The sequence below is a fragment of the Callorhinchus milii genome, unplaced genomic scaffold (assembly GCF_018977255.1).
Source record: "Callorhinchus milii isolate IMCB2004 unplaced genomic scaffold, IMCB_Cmil_1.0 Scaffold14, whole genome shotgun sequence".
Lineage (NCBI taxonomy): Eukaryota > Metazoa > Chordata > Chondrichthyes > Chimaeriformes > Callorhinchidae > Callorhinchus > Callorhinchus milii.
This window is the reverse complement of record NW_024704755.1, coordinates 9981051-9997201: the sequence shown is the minus strand read 5'-3', so window position 1 is coordinate 9997201 and position 16151 is coordinate 9981051.

The window sequence follows — 16151 nt, the reverse complement described above, 5'->3', positions numbered from 1 at the left end:
TTTCTCAAGCCTATTTTTGACAAGAATTATCTCCGTGATTCAGAACTTGGTTATAAAATTGTCAGCGAGCTACGGTTTATTTTTTTTATCTTGGTAAGACATTTGTCATGGTGAGAAAAATATTTCTCAAGCCAAAGGAATTTTGTATTTGACTGACAAAAAAAAATCCGTGAACATGTCATATTCTGCACAATCCTTGTTTGTTAAAAGATGCAGTTGGAGCAAAATTTTGTTGGGCTTATTTTTAAACAAAAGAGATAATTTGATTTTTCATGGCACAAAGAAAACATCTAAAAAGAGTACTTGTTTCTCATTTTTTATCATCAGAAGGATGGCTTTGCCTCCCGCCATTGTGGATTAGATGCAACTGTTGCAATTTTGCTGGTTGTGTTGTGATAAATACCTGATGATGTATTGCCTTCCCTTTTACAGCCATCCAAAGTGTTTAGACTTGGCTGTAGATCAAAGATTTTTGGTAACATACTAAAGGCACAATGTCATCTAGTTTTCTATATGAAATATGGAAATCCAGAAGGACCCAGGATTGCACTGAATTAGCTGATCTCAAAATCAGGGAAGAAATTTCTTGGGATCACAAGTGGCAGATAACTCACTACGGCTGCAAGAGCAGAGGCTATGGACTCTTTGATGAACGTTCACTTTATATCTTCTACAAGGTTCAAGCCCATAGGGTGATGCAATGAATATTCATCACTTGCCTGAATAGATGAGGTGGCAATAATTCTAAAGTTCAACACCACCCAGGAGAGAGCAGCTCACTTGTTTGGCGCACCCAACCACTCAGGTCAACATCCAATCCCTCTCCCGGAGATGTCTTGTGGCTTCAGTGGGTGATATCTACAGATGGCATCTGTTGAAACTCACTAATCTTGCTTCAACAGTAACGAGCCTTGAAATCACCATCATCCAAACAAATGAGAGTCCTCATTGAGGCATCACTCTTCCATGTTCTCCTCCACGTTACTCCCCATCGTGACTCAAACATGTACCAAGATCGAGAACTTATTTAAAAACAGCTTGATGCAGTAATGATACAGTGGGCATTTTAGAACAGACATTCCCAAGCTGGGGTCTGTGGACCCTTGGGATGGTGCAAGATCATTTCAGGGGGGCTGCGGAGCCGGGAGACTTCCTGCAGTCCAAAGGCTACAAGGAGGATGAGATCAAATAGGCCGAAGGGCTTTTGTCATGAAAACCAATCTTGTGATCTCTCCTTCCTTGTTACTAAGTCAAAATCCTATACCTCCCTTTCTAATACCTGCAATTAATAATGTAAATTAGGGAACTACCCAAAATGACCCAAGTAAGGAACTCTTTCTTTGTGCTAAACTCAGAAAATTGGTAGCAATTGGGATTTTGTTCCCCCAGTAGATTTTAATTAACAATGATCGTGATGGTTTAAAATGACACTATGCCACATAAAACCATCAACTCCATGCTGCAAGAAATTTACTGTTAATATGATGGAGACCGTAACCCTAACAACAAATATAAAATCAAGTTAGTGGGATAGTGCGTAGATCACAATGCATTTATTTATGAGCCTATTATTGAATATGGCTCCTTATTACTTTGGCTTCGGGTTTATTCAAATACTGTGGGCATGGTATTCTGGATAATTATGTAACGAAAATTACCTGGCAAGCAACTAGCTTGAAGTAATTCACATTTTAAGTGCGTTGTAGAGATGGCATGGCTTCAAGAGATATTAGTTGACCTAAACAGAAGATTAAGTCCCCCAGTTAAAAGCAAACCTCTCGTTCAACTGCATTCAATTCCAGTGCTTAAAATTCATGATATTGCAGCACAATGTTTCTTCCATCAGGTCCTTTCTAATAAAGTGGCATTTAGAGGCCCCCAGTTATTTTCTAGTTCTCCATTAAACCACTTTTGATTTACTGAGCTAAAGAGGTCCGTTTGGAAATAAAACTAAGCCTCATTGCAGGAGAACTGTACAACAAAAATAAATGACTTGAGTTTGCACTAATTATGGACACTGCTGGAATCGGCGCATAAACATGGCTACAAGCATCTGTTTAATTTTCAACAGATTGCATTATTCTAAGTAATGTGCATTCTGCAAAGACATTACATTTTGGGTACAGTACAAGGGTATGCGATTCACAAGATGGCATGATTTTTTTTACATCCAAACCATGATTTTTTTTCTTATCTTTCTGTATTTATGTACCGTGCAATGTCCAAACAATGAAGGCCGTGTAATTGTCTGATTTTGAAAGTAAGATATGTATTTGATAACAGATGGCGGTTCATTTTGCCAGTGCTGAGCTAAAGTGCTTCAAGTTGTGATGTGTTTGATTTTATTAGAGATCAGACTTAACGCATGCATGCCACATATCTGAAATTGCATTCCCATTTCTCATTCGTGAAAGGAAATGAAATTGTGCTGAAATGTAATATGCTCACCCTTAGGCTAAACCAGTGTGACTGGGAATTGCAACATTATAAATCTAATGGCTGTGTCTCGACCCTGAACATTCTCTGTTATGGCATGAATAATAGGAATTTTAATTTGCAATATTCACTTTCATTTTTGCTGGCGTCATGACTATTTGATATTTTAAATTACAGTACTTTTTAAAGGCCTACTTAATAACTATTAGAATCAAAGTTAAATGCATTCTTTTTATTATGACTGAGCAAATTTGCAAAGTTCTTGTATGTGAAACCAATTCTCTAGATTTTTTTTCAAAACCAGGTGGAGGAGGAGAGAAGAGCAAGGCTGGGGAATAAAAATAAATTCTCTAAAGCTGTTTGTTAGAATTTTTTGGGACTGCCTGGAACTTGCATTGCATGGTCTCAGTTGTCCCAAGGTTAGAACCAGCCAATTTGAATATTTTGTCTTTTTTTCCTGGTCATTAAATTGAAGGATGGTGATGCTGAGGAATGGGTATTTTTATGTTTACATCCCACATAAATGTCAAGCGTTCCTCCGTAACACATACTATTAAGAGCCAACAATCATCCCTAACTCATTGGCTTCGACCAGTCCTTTTACCAGTCTTGTCCCCCCACTGCCCACCTGCCCTACTCGATGCTGAGCTGAGATTGTCTGCCCAAAGCTTCAAACCCAGTGAATTCCTCACTATGTTGAGGTATTTGAAGCTGCTTTATTTTGAAGATTAAGATTGATGGATGGTGGCGGAAATCAAAATGTAATGTTTAGTCAACGTTGCATGTTTTATTGTGTTAATAATGAACAATTCATGATGTTTGCTGTATTTGTTTTGTTTTGTTTCCACCGATAAAAAACAACTTGCATCTATATCCTTCATGTAGGATATCTCAGAAAAGCTTCATAAGGATGGATCGGACACTGAGCGAAGGTAAAGTGAAAAGTGGAGCCAAGGTCACAGAGGTAGTTTTCTGGTTGAGATTCAAAGCCAGATAGAGAGGGAGCTAGGACGATGGGATAGAAGAAGGGTTGGGCCTAGTGACTGAAGACACAGTAACTGATGGTGGAGTGGAGAGGCCAGGGAAAATAAAGTTAGCAGAACTGATGGAGAAATATGGCATAGGGAAAAGTCACATAGATGGAGAGGTGCTAGTGGATGAAGGGATTTATCGGTGTGGGTGAAGTACTTGAAGTTAATCCAATGGGAGACAGGTAGCCAGTGATGCCTGCTGAGGACTGCGTTGATTTTCGTTGATGGGCACAATGATTTATCTTGTTTTATTGCTGGCTCCAATTGGCTTCCAGCATTCGGTGGGCCGAGGTCATTGTCTATGTTGTGTGATGGTGTCAGTATTGGGGACATCACCCTGCCTCCATGGCAGGGACCCCTGTGTGCACACATGGAGATCTCAGCATAGAACTGTCATAACTTTAATAAAGAAGCTGAACCAGGAAGATCGACTGTCAGCCTCTCTTTAGCTTTGTGCAGCTCTTCTTGCCTCTGGAAGCAAAAACTAACTGAGGCATTAATCTACTCTTGTTCTCAAATTCCAGCATGATGGCAGTGTCAGACTGGCTCAGTTGGCAGCACTCTCTCCTTTGAGTAAGAAGCTTGTGGCTTCAAGCCTCACATCAGAGCTTTGAACTAATATTGTCTAGGCCGACATTCCAATACAGCACTGGGGGTGTTTGCATTGTTGGAAGAGATGAGATGAGATGTTAATGAGATATAGTCAATATAGTCCAGCGCTTGGGACGTCCTCCCGACGTGGAAGGCGCTCTATAAATGGAATCTTGTTGTTGTTGTTGTATCTGCCTGTTTAGGTAGACATCAAAGATCCCATGACACTTTTTGAGGAAGAGAAGAGAATTTCTCCCAATGTCCTGTCCAACAAACCCCCAAATAAAATTGGTCACACATACATATGACTGAAACACAGTAATGGCAAATTTGATTACACTGTTTCATACAGGAAAATAAAATGACTTCTCTTATGCCTTATTGCGATATTCTTGATTGACTAGGCAATTTAGCTATAAATACAGCCGTGCTTGACAGATATGATTTTGAAACCAAAGAGTTAGAGCAATAGAATAGACTAAGCTTTGTTCTGGGTAATACCTGATTTAACCATGCACTGTGTCAGTCAACAGGGATGTGTAATTAAATGTATCCTTTTACCAATATAATAAGTGATATCACAAGTAAGATCATTGTCTTTAGTGTTAGTGTTAGTGTTAGTGTTAGTGGGATGTTAGTGGGATGTTTGCTTAATTTTGTGTGTCATGCAGATTAAAACAAATGTGACAGATTAGCAGTGGAACGGGAGTGTTTATGATGAGGTTTGAGATTGCAATATGAGCCCAAAGAAATTTCATTGGGTTGTACCAGTAGCTGTCTAATGCATAATTAATTTACTAACCGTTATGGTCAATAGTTTTATTAAATGTATACGGATAAAATTGAACATGTCTGCAGTAATGTTTTTCAGCTGAAATGATAGTGCACAATGACAATTCAACTCAGGAGGCAATTATTTTTCTCTTTCCACTTGACATACCTAAGATTTCTTCAGCTATCATTTGCCTGTGACTGTTTAAATGACCTCATTGGGTCATTGCGAATTGAAGTCCAAAGGTTGTCGGGATCTTGAGTAAATAATGTATCTACCTGCATGTCTGAAGCCTGCATGTTCCAATGTGGTGCTTTCTGTCAATGTTAATATGTTCTGAAGAGGCAAAATTCTTCCTCTTCTTCATTGGTATGCAGCAAAAGACCCTTTCTGTCAGAAGTTTGAGTAACGAGAAATTGAATACGCCATATTCTGTATTCCAGTCTCCACTGTAGAGTGAAAGATTTCAAAATTCAACTGATAATAAGTAATGCTATATATACTTAGCAATAATTGCTTTTTGTAGTGAAGGCTTCTTCTTGCATTCATTTACAGTCAAACGCCAGTAATGTTTTGTGTTTTTTCTTAGTTTTTGACTATTATTGTAAACTCTACCTGTTCGATCTTGCAGGCCTTTTATTGTTTGTCCCCTCCCTTTACTACCCAGCCTTTGTATACCTGGGCTCCACTACCATCATGCAGTGAAACATGGGCAGCACTGCATTATCTACAGCTTTTATGATTATTTTTAGAGGAAGGTCAAGTGCAATTTATTGATCTGGGAGATAAAGATGGCAGATTACAGGACAAGCATTTTAGAAGCTAGAAGTCACAACCTGTGACAACAACTGTTCAGACTGACATTGTTGCGGTTCTAACAAACATTAACGGTGCAGACAAACTGCAAATATATTCTATTGGTCCCCTTTAAGGGAGCCCTCTGTATGGGGCGTGCCAACAGTTATTTTATGTTTGAAATAGTTGCCAGTGTTGTAGTGCAATAATTTTTCTTTATTTTATGGGTTGAGGTATTGACTCTCTGAGTGCAACCTTTGGTCTCTCCACCAGCTTCAACCTTTGCCTCCTCCCATGAATTTTCAAAATTTCGAATCCACAAAGGAGAACATCACAACATGAGGCTGTTTGCAGACTTTCTAAATCATGTTTTTTTAGAAAGGTGCAGTGAAGTACTGGGGGAAGTACTGCATTGCTACAGATGTTGTCCATGGGATCAGATGGTAAACCAAAGTTCCCTCTGCACTCTTTATTAATCTAGTATTTTCCTGAAATTCATATCAAGCAAGATACAAACTAAACATGTTTGCAGAGATCTCATCTCTGGTGATTGTGATTAAAATGGTGAAATGCAGAGCTCTGCACATGTGTATGCGAACATCTGTATGGACCTGTGGTCACCACTCTGGTAACCATCAGTGAAAGTTGCCACACTTGAAAAGTACCGGTGGAATAGTCCTTCCTGCTGGTGGAAGAATCCTTCTGAGTCTTTTATAAACTTTTAAGTTTAAGAAACAAATTTAACAGCTGCTGCAATTATACATGGTATGACCAGCAGTGCAGAACTGCTTCTGACAAACAATGCCCCAAGCTCCAGCCCAATCTCAGACAACAGAATTGTGCTGTGAATGATGTGCTGTGTAAACCCACATTACAGCAGAGGTGAAATTGTCGGTATCGTTTTGCGAAGTAGCCCTCAAAAATTAAGAAATTCTTCAATGGATTGGAATTCTAAATGTAATACTCGTAAATATTCTGAAGAGGTATGTGTCCTCTTGTTTTCTCTGCCTCTTGCTGATTTGATAATCGCCATGTCTATGCTATCCTGCACAGGCAGATTGGATCAGTCTTTTGCATAATCCTCTCTTGTACTCGAGTGTACTTTGCAGATTAGAACTGCTAGCTATCAAATCTATATGGATGCTACCACTATAATTTATAAGAGATGATCGTTTCGCTAAGACAAGGGCAGTTCCCCTGTATTTCATGATGGTAATTTTAAGGGGGCAATTGATGCTACAGATAGTGGATTCCTGTCTTTATCCTCGATTCAGCAATTCTTTGCCAAGCAGGGGTACATATCAGTAGCTTCCCACAGCGTGTGCATATCAAGTGATAATGGGGAGGAAAGAATCTGATCCTAATACTGAGTCAGTGCTGATCTTCACCGTGATTTCTCTAGAAATTGACCTAGTGATAGTCTGTGATGCTCTACCATTGTTGTCCTTCTTTACTATTCAGGTCATTGTTCTCTTCCTCAGTTTAGAGTTGGCTTTGTCTGTCAGGAAAACCTCTGGATCTCCTCCTTGCTAGGCACCACATCCAGTTACCTTTGCAATTGATGCATTCCAAATTTGTAAACTTAAATTGTATGTTAGACCTTAGTTTTATGTCATGCTTCAATCCTCCTCAGTTCTGGCATGGCACTGCCTGTTTAACTTTGCTCAGATCCCTTTGGCATTCTCCCATGGGTTTGTAAAGCACTTTGGATTTAATGAACATTGAAATCAGCTTGAGGTAAAACAATTCCAGTTAGGTCTGGATTTACTCTATTAACTTAACATTTCAGAGTGAGCAGAAATTCGCAAAATGGTGAATCCATTCTTAACTTAGAAGCCTGTTTTCTGGCTTCAAAGTTAAGAGTAGATTCAACATTTATATTCCAGATCACTCTGCATCTCTGGCACTACTGGGCAGTGCTTTATTTTTGGTTAGCCGGGTGTCTGACACATGTGTTAACCCATCACCATGCTTAAGAGTATCCAAGCTAAACTGAAATTACCATGCATCCCACCTACACCTGGAAATCCCAGAGATAGATTGTTGGAATAAAATGCACAATCGCACTCTGGACAGACTCATCCTGCTTATCTAATTCTGGAATGTATTAGGCTCAGGTTGTCAAGAGCCTAGGCTCAGATTGGGGTAGTGCTGGAGTCTAACCTGCTAAAACCGTACAGTTTACCATTGATATTGCTGTCTGACAAGCTCTCCCGCTGCTTATCCAGCTAGGACCATCCTACCTGTTAGGGCTTTGGTTTGCAGAATTAACAGGAGCTGAGTGGGATGACTCCCTGCCCCGAGTGACTGTTCTGCCCTTCCAGATTCTACCGATAGCCAGGCTGGCCATGTTGTCAATCTGGACGGTGTAGTTCAAATATATCTGGGAATATATTCTCAGTTATATTTTTCTACATCTGTCTGGACCCAAGACATATACCCCTCTTGTGTGTCTCTGTCTCTGGTATGTAGCATGGGATTGGGATGGAAAATGTGTTAGCTGCATGTGGAGTGTTAAAGAGACGGCTTGGATCCAAAATAAATCCGTAGCAAGCAATTAAAAATATTGCCAATAATTTTTTTTTAACTTTGAAAAACTGTTGATTTTTCAATTCAGTTTTGGTAAGGTGACGCACTGCTTTATCTGAAAATGCTGTCAGGTCAGGGGCTTGTACCATAGAATACCATAGGGTGTTCAAGTCATTTTACTTGTATTTGTAAGGTAATGATTCTCTCCTTTTGTCTTGTTCAGCTTCTTGTCCATGCCTCCTTGATATTATTGCTACATTAAGAGGGGGAAACGTTACTGAGGATGAATGCATATAATTCTGCACCCCCACCTCCCGTAATGTTGGGTTTATGTGTGGTCAGTGTCACTTGATTTAAATTTGACCACTGTTAACATTTCTGCAGTTTTTCTGACTGAATTTAAAAAAATACTATTGGTCTGTGCTGAATTAGCCTGGGTGGATGATAGCACTGCAATTAACCTTGTTATCTTTGGGTTAAGGAAGGGAAATATTTAGCTGGGTGTCCTGTTCTTATCATTCATTGAGTGACCGCTGTTAGAAATGTATGTTTGCTCTTTGGCTGGATGGAGTTTGCTGCCTATGTGCACACATAAATAGTGCTGATGACTTGGGTAGCAACTGGAGGATGGTTGGCACTTATACACTGTTCAGTGTGAATTAGTGAACAGTGGAAGAGACAGACACAAATAATATTTCAGTATTTCTGATATATTAATGCAGGTAGATCAAGTTATATTAAGCAGCCCATACTTTTGGCCCTGTGTCTGAACCATTTGTCCATTTGATTTATCACGACTGTGAAAAAAAATGTGGGTAATTCACATTACGCAGTGGGAATTTTATTCCAAAAGAGAGAGTGATGTTGTATTTGAGAAGTGCTGTGGCTATTCAGCAATTGTGAACCAAAAAGATTTATTTACTAACAGCATCTACAAGAGAGGTTCCTTTCATGTGCACCATTGGGGAAGGTGTATGTTTGTAAAGAATTCCTTCATTTTAAGATCATGCAGATGACTTTCCACAGCACTGCCACGTTCAGCAAATATTTTAGTTACACTGTAGATCAGTATTTCCAATCCAGTATTTTATCATGTATATCAGTCAATAAATGTATTAATTCAACCGATTATTATAGTCTTTCTTCACGACGTGCATTGTACATAAGCAACATTGGATTTCTGTTTGGCCAGCTGTCAGTAAAGCATTGTTAGATGTTTCTAGGAAGCTGAAAGAATCATTTAGCTTTAGTTATTAGAGATGCTTAAAAGGATTTGTGCTGAAATGTAAAAGAAGCCACATTGACTTGAGGAGAACTGTCAATGAGCAAACAATGGACTTCATCTCCAGTCATGCAGCTTGACATGCGATAGTGTCTCTGAAGCTGTTGTCATGGCAGTAAATGTGTGGGTTTTATGCATGCATTTTCTGCTGCAGGAATTTGATTAATAGCATTTGTTTCATGTCTGAAAATGTGTGTTTCTGACATTCTGCTAGAATATGCAAATCACACAGTGACCTCTCAGTAAAAATAAATCTTCTCCCAAAACCTAATCTTTTTGATTTTCTGTTTAAATTTGAGAGGCATTATGCACTTTCTGTTTATTGTCAGATGTGGTTGGTAACATAGTTTCACACTTGTGTGAAGATTATAGTCTTCAGTCCTTTTTTTACAGTGTCACACTTGATCAATGAAATCTGAATCAGGCACTGAGCCTGTATGAATGGCAGTTTATTCAAAGGACACAATAGTTGCTGTTTGCACATAATCAGAGGGAGTCCAGACAAGCTCACCAACTCACAACAGTATGTTTGAGGTAAAAGAGTAAATGCAGAAGCAAATGGTTTTCAGTAGGGAATATTGAATTTGAGTTCAACGAGAGGAACATTTCTACATTTTGTATTCTACTTGATTTTGCTTTGAATTCATGTCAGATCTGTTCATTAATAATCTGTCTGATAAAGTAACCAAGCAGACAATCTCCTTGAATAAAACCCAGCAATTGTGTTATTTCCATATACATGGTTGCATTCAAGCTTCATTTTCATCCTGCTTCATTTGAAGTCTACTTATTATTAGGTCCTGCCTTTCCGTTGAAGCTAGCAATCTGCATTGCACAATACAATACATTGCATAGCTTTACTGATGTCAGCCAGTGGTTGGCTCAGTTGGCAGCACTGTTTGTTTCTATTTCAGAAGGTTTTGAGTTTGTGTTGACTTGGTAATGGGTCAAAGTCTAGGTTGTCACTTCAGTGTAATTCTGTCTTCGGGATAATACCCCGTCTAAGGCATACAGATTTAAATTGAACATTAATAGTGCTACCTGTTAGATTTAACAACGTTTTAACAATGGCAGTTTGAAAACATTAATCAAACCGATTATTGGAAAAGCGATTGAACACAATTAACCTGACCCAACTGCAATTTTCAAGTGTACTCAACTGAAGATATGAAGTCTTACGCAAAGTAGTTCTCTTGGTTTTGATATAAACACAGAAGTCACCGGGAACATGCAGCAGGTCAGGCAGCATCTACGGAGAGAGGAAAGTGAATTAACATTTCAGGTCAATGACCTTTCATCCTTTAAATGTGTTTTACACGATTTCCAGCATCTGCCTCTTGGTTTCGATGATGTCTGCCCTTTCAGGTGGATGTTAAAGTTTGTATGGCACAATTCAAAAAGAGAAGGGAGATTCTCCCAGCCAACAATCCTGGTCAACAATCCCCCAAATAAAAAATTGGACACTCATTCCATGGCTGTTTGTGGGACATTGCTGTGCCCAATCTAGTTGCCGTATTTCACCTACAAAGATACAGTCTATAAAAATACACTTTACAGTACGTCCTGTGATGTACTTTGAGACGTGATAAGGCACTATCCCAAATGCAAGGATTATTATTATATTGTAATTGCTTTGCCAATCTAAACATTCCACACATTGATTGATGGCTGGGCACTACTTGATAGTCACCAAATACTGCTACTGATCAAGGTCAACTGAGCAGTCTTGAAGACAGGTTGATGTCCTTGAGCTGCTTGCCTCATGTCTGTGCCATCTTGCAGTTTGCCAAAAATCACAGACAAGGTCTTAATTTAACACCAGTGATGAAAAGCCGGTGCGGTAAAAGCCAACTTTTATTTAGCTTAGAGAACGCCTCAGTGAAAGATTGCTCACACTATACTGATGGGGTGATGATTGTAACGCTTCTTAACCAATTAGCTGTGTTAATTAATACATCAATTCTATGCAGGAGCATTGCAATTTTCACCTTACAAATAAATGACATTATGCACCAGTGACACATTTTGAACGCTGCTTTCTGTGCTACAAATCAACCTTCCATTAGTTACAGTGGTCCTCTGTGTCACCATGGGTGGCTGAGCCTTGAATACTGCATCCCTAAACTCTGGAACTCCCTCCTTCTACCCTATCCCTTTGTCCCTTCTATATTTGTCTTTAAATGTCTCCTTAAAACCTATCTCTTCAACTGCGCCAATGGACACCTCCCCCTCCCCTTCTCCCTTTGCACAGTTTATGACCCCGCTACTGTGAAATGCTCTGAGACATTATCCTAGGTAAAGACACTATAAAAGTGCAAGTTGTTGTGCCATTAATCTGCATATACTACTAATAATAATCCTTGCATTTGATATGGTGGGTTTGAATGCATATTAACTGAAGGGCTATACTGTATGTGAGAGTTGCAATTTGTTTCAATTGTCACTAATCCAGACACTCACCAGATGAACATTGTAATTTTGACAGAACCCTCAGTGGCAATGGAAGATACTGCTGTGCAAATATAGCATCTTTCTTACTTGGGTGTTAATTGCAAAAACGTACTGCCAAAACACTTTACATGAAAATTATTGGTTTCTCTCATTCAGGAAGGTTTGATTTATACAGGAATTGTCTGTTTCCAGATGAAAAAGATTTTGTTTCATTCCGGTTTTGTTCCACTGGCTTATACTCCATTTACAACTACTTGCTCTGCACAAATATTGACTGTTGCTAAGTGCAATCGTGTTAAATTGTTGCCCAGATGATTTCAAATGATCGGTGCCAATTTTGCACATTTCGGGTTGGTATAACCTGGAGGTAAATATTTTAGCATAGTTTTGTGCTAAGTACAACCGGGTTGAGTCATCAGGTTTCTAATTTTGAAGTGGAAAGTTTGGGTATTTGGAAATCTGATCTTTAACCATTGACTGTATCCTTCACATCACAGCACTAGAGGAATCAGGCCTGGCAAGCATCTCTGCTGTCATTCCACACTAAGGTGCAAGGAAATACAATGATTTCAGCTCCAAACTCACAAAAAATTACAATCTACTGACTGCTCAAAGAACATGAAATATCGCAACCAATTTCTTTTGGTGATTGGTTTCTGTCTATCAGTAGGTTTTATCTTGGATTTTTTAAAATAACTTATCCATGATCCGTAGGAATCTGCTATTCTTCTGGTAGATTATGTTATTGACTGTTTTCTATCGTAGGTACTTTACGATCATAACACAGAATGGAGATTTGTCATTTTGATGTGTTGGTTACATCGCTAACTGTTTAAAGTAATAACGAAAGAATTTTCAGTGGAATTTCACTGAAAAAAATGGAAATGGCTTCTGCATGACAGCATGATACACTCGATCTTGACTGATGGCTACATAATTTATATGTCAAAGAAAGAAGATCGCGATTGGTATTGATATTTCATTCAAATAGTATTATACTACTGTAATATGATATTGAATATATATTTTTCAGTTAGAGATTCTAGACAAGTTCCATTTTTAACAGTATCATTTTTCAAAGAATCTAATCTTTCATGATGCACAGTATATGAATGTCTAGTAAATGCTTTTGTTAGTGGGAACCTGCGTAGGTCTGCAGCAAATATTTCTGGTTGACTGAACATTCTATGAATGTCACAGTATATTTTCCCTAGAATGACAGACTAAAATGATGCAATCTAGTGCATTTTGAAAGGAAAATTGCTTGCTCCAAATACACACTGTCTGACAACTGATAGTATTTCAAGTATTTCTCCCCACAATATTGAAAACCTAAGTCGGGAATGTGTATTTTATACCACAGATGTTCCAGATCAAATGCAAAGCCACTGAACTGTATCCATCTGATATTTAGATAAATACATTATAATAATAAGATCATTAATAAAATAATTAGTCAAGATTTCAATCTGTATTAGTTGTGAGTTTTACCAACCAACAATCTCATCAGTTTGGTAAAAAGCAACCAAGATAGATAGTAATGTAAATGGAAAACATGTGCCTTGTAATGTAAGGCTGTGGATGGAGTAAATCAGATGCCTGCCCTCTATCAACACCCTTGTGTTATAGTTTATGCCCTATGTAGACCATTGTATGGATTGATTTATTGCTGGAAACCAGTCACTGTATCAAATGGTTCAAGACTCATCTTCACATGTGAATTTAAATAACCCTGTATTGTAATTATTAGCATATAGGGAAATGTACTTTGCCGAGCTGCATGATAGATTTAATTGTTATCCTTCTGATTAGGCGAGGACACATAAAATGCCTTTAATTGCTGTTTTAAGGGCTATATCACTATATCAGAAGAACTTTATAAAGACCTGATTGAGGAACAGAATGAAATAATTTGCATTTCAAGCTCTGCAGGAAAGATATAGCCATTTGCATTATTTTGACTGGACTATGCACAGAGCAGAGCACATGCAATAAGATGTTTGAGACAACTGCCATTAACAGTGCATCTGATTTCATAGGAACATTTTAATGTGCTTTTGAGTAGCAACATCGTGTCAGTGAAAGGTAACAAAAGCTTTGCTTAATTGCTTAGAACAATGAGCATTAAAATGACTAATGCTGCGGAAGACAGGTTTTAATTGAGAATGATACACACATGCATTTTACTCATCCATCAGAGTAAATGGGTGATTTATCACAATTTCAATAGTGCTTGTGGATAATGCTTTCTGCTTGGTGAGATTTCCTAGCAAATAGCTGATGTCAATATATATTTAGACTTTGCATAATTCTGCAACTATCCTGTAAATTACTTGTTACACCAAATACTGTGGATTCAATTTCCATTTGCTTATACAGGTCATGCTCATTTTACATTTAATGGATTACTTATAAAGATGAAATGGTTGTAAAAGAGTGGTCTTGTGATTTTATTTTTACTACAGGTGTGTGGCAACAGAGGATATATATTTAATGGTTTCTAACTCTGGACATTATTTCCATTAAATTGAGTTAGGAAAGGCAGTGATTTATGATAAAAAAAAGTTATCAAATTTCCGCTCAGCATTACACTGCAGATATTGCTAAACTGCCTTTTATGGTTCCAATTTTCCTTGACATTATTCTTTATTTCTTGATTGTTTGCTCTCTGACTGTCTCTCACCAGGTGACGCATGAATGTGTTCTCTATCTGGACTGCTCTGGGGGAATTGTTTTTTAACCCTAAAAGCGCTGGTATATTTGTCATTCAAATTGTATGGATTCCTGGTTTATTTAGCAGGATATCACTACTTAGGGAATGAAGGTCTCCACAATTAAAGTGAGCTTTAACCCAGAGTCGTAGCTATCAGACTCAAGCCCTCTTCTTACCAATTTTCATAGCTCAATCCCTTCACCTTGCCCCCACTCTCCCCATTTTCAGGTCGTGCTTGAAGACATTCCTCTTCAACCATGCCTACAGTCACCTTCCCCCTCCTCCTGGATCAGCATCGGGCTCTGCAATTGTTAAGCGTTCCGAGACACCTTCCGGCGTGAATGGTGCGATATAAATGCAAGTTGCTGTGGTTGTAGCTTCACCGCCTCATGCTTATCTGAAGGTTATTTGCTTATAGTGGCATTCCGTCTATGAGACTGTGACAAAGGCGTTGTTTTGTTTGTCAGTAATACTGTTGTTGCATGAGATTTCAACCTGCGTTCATTTATCATGAAGGCACATCTGTTAGCGCTAAACCAACATTACACCAAGCTGAACATGCACTTCAGAAGCACAGGATTTTGTGTCTCAAACACAGAACCTGCAGCATCCCCTTCACATTTAGCATATGCTTCATGGAATACAGTGATAAAGAAAATTACATAGTCATTTTAGTGTAACATAAATAAAGATTAATAGGTTAATGAATTATTTTCCTTTCATTACTCCAGTATTGTACCTTATTATAATTACTTCCACTCATTTAATTAAATTTGAACTGAGGCCAATAAAAGATAATTCATTTTCCAGTTAAGAAACAATGAGTTTGGAGACTACTATGACTTACATGCAATTGAATGCACTGAGTTTTCTGAACTGTGTATACTGGCTAATTTCTATTGCTCCAGTTTGATTATTCTGCTTTTTATTAGTGATTTTGTTTTTCTAATAATAATAATAATAATTCAGATGTTTGTCAGATAAGAAGCCTTGGAATATTTATTTCAATGTAAGTTGCAATTAGCTTCATTTTTCCAATTGTTCAGCTGTGCAAAAATAATGCCTTTGACCAATTGTTTTCCACATATTGTATCTGGCAACGTTTGCATTAATTTTGAACACAGTTGGTAGGACTCTGGGTCAGAAGGTTGTGGATTAAAATCCCGAATTTAGGCTGACATTCCACTGCAGTGTTGGAGGAGAGGTGCCATCCTTTGGATAAGACTTCAAACCAAAGACCTAGTTGCCTGCTCATTCTGGCCTTAAAGAACCCATGACACCCAGAAAAGGAAAGGGAATTCATTCTGCCAAACAATCATCTTTTTAAATTTGCCTATAAAATACACAGTCACTCTACTTTACGTTAAATCTTGTAAAGTATTTGATGCATGCCCTGACAAGAAAGATGCTATATGAAATGTAAGGATAATTATTTCTAATGAAAATGGTCATTCACTTTCTACTTGTTTGTGAGTCATTGCAGTAGCACAAATCGGTTGTCACGTTCATTTGCCTAAAAAACACTGGTGATATACTTCTCAGTAATTACTG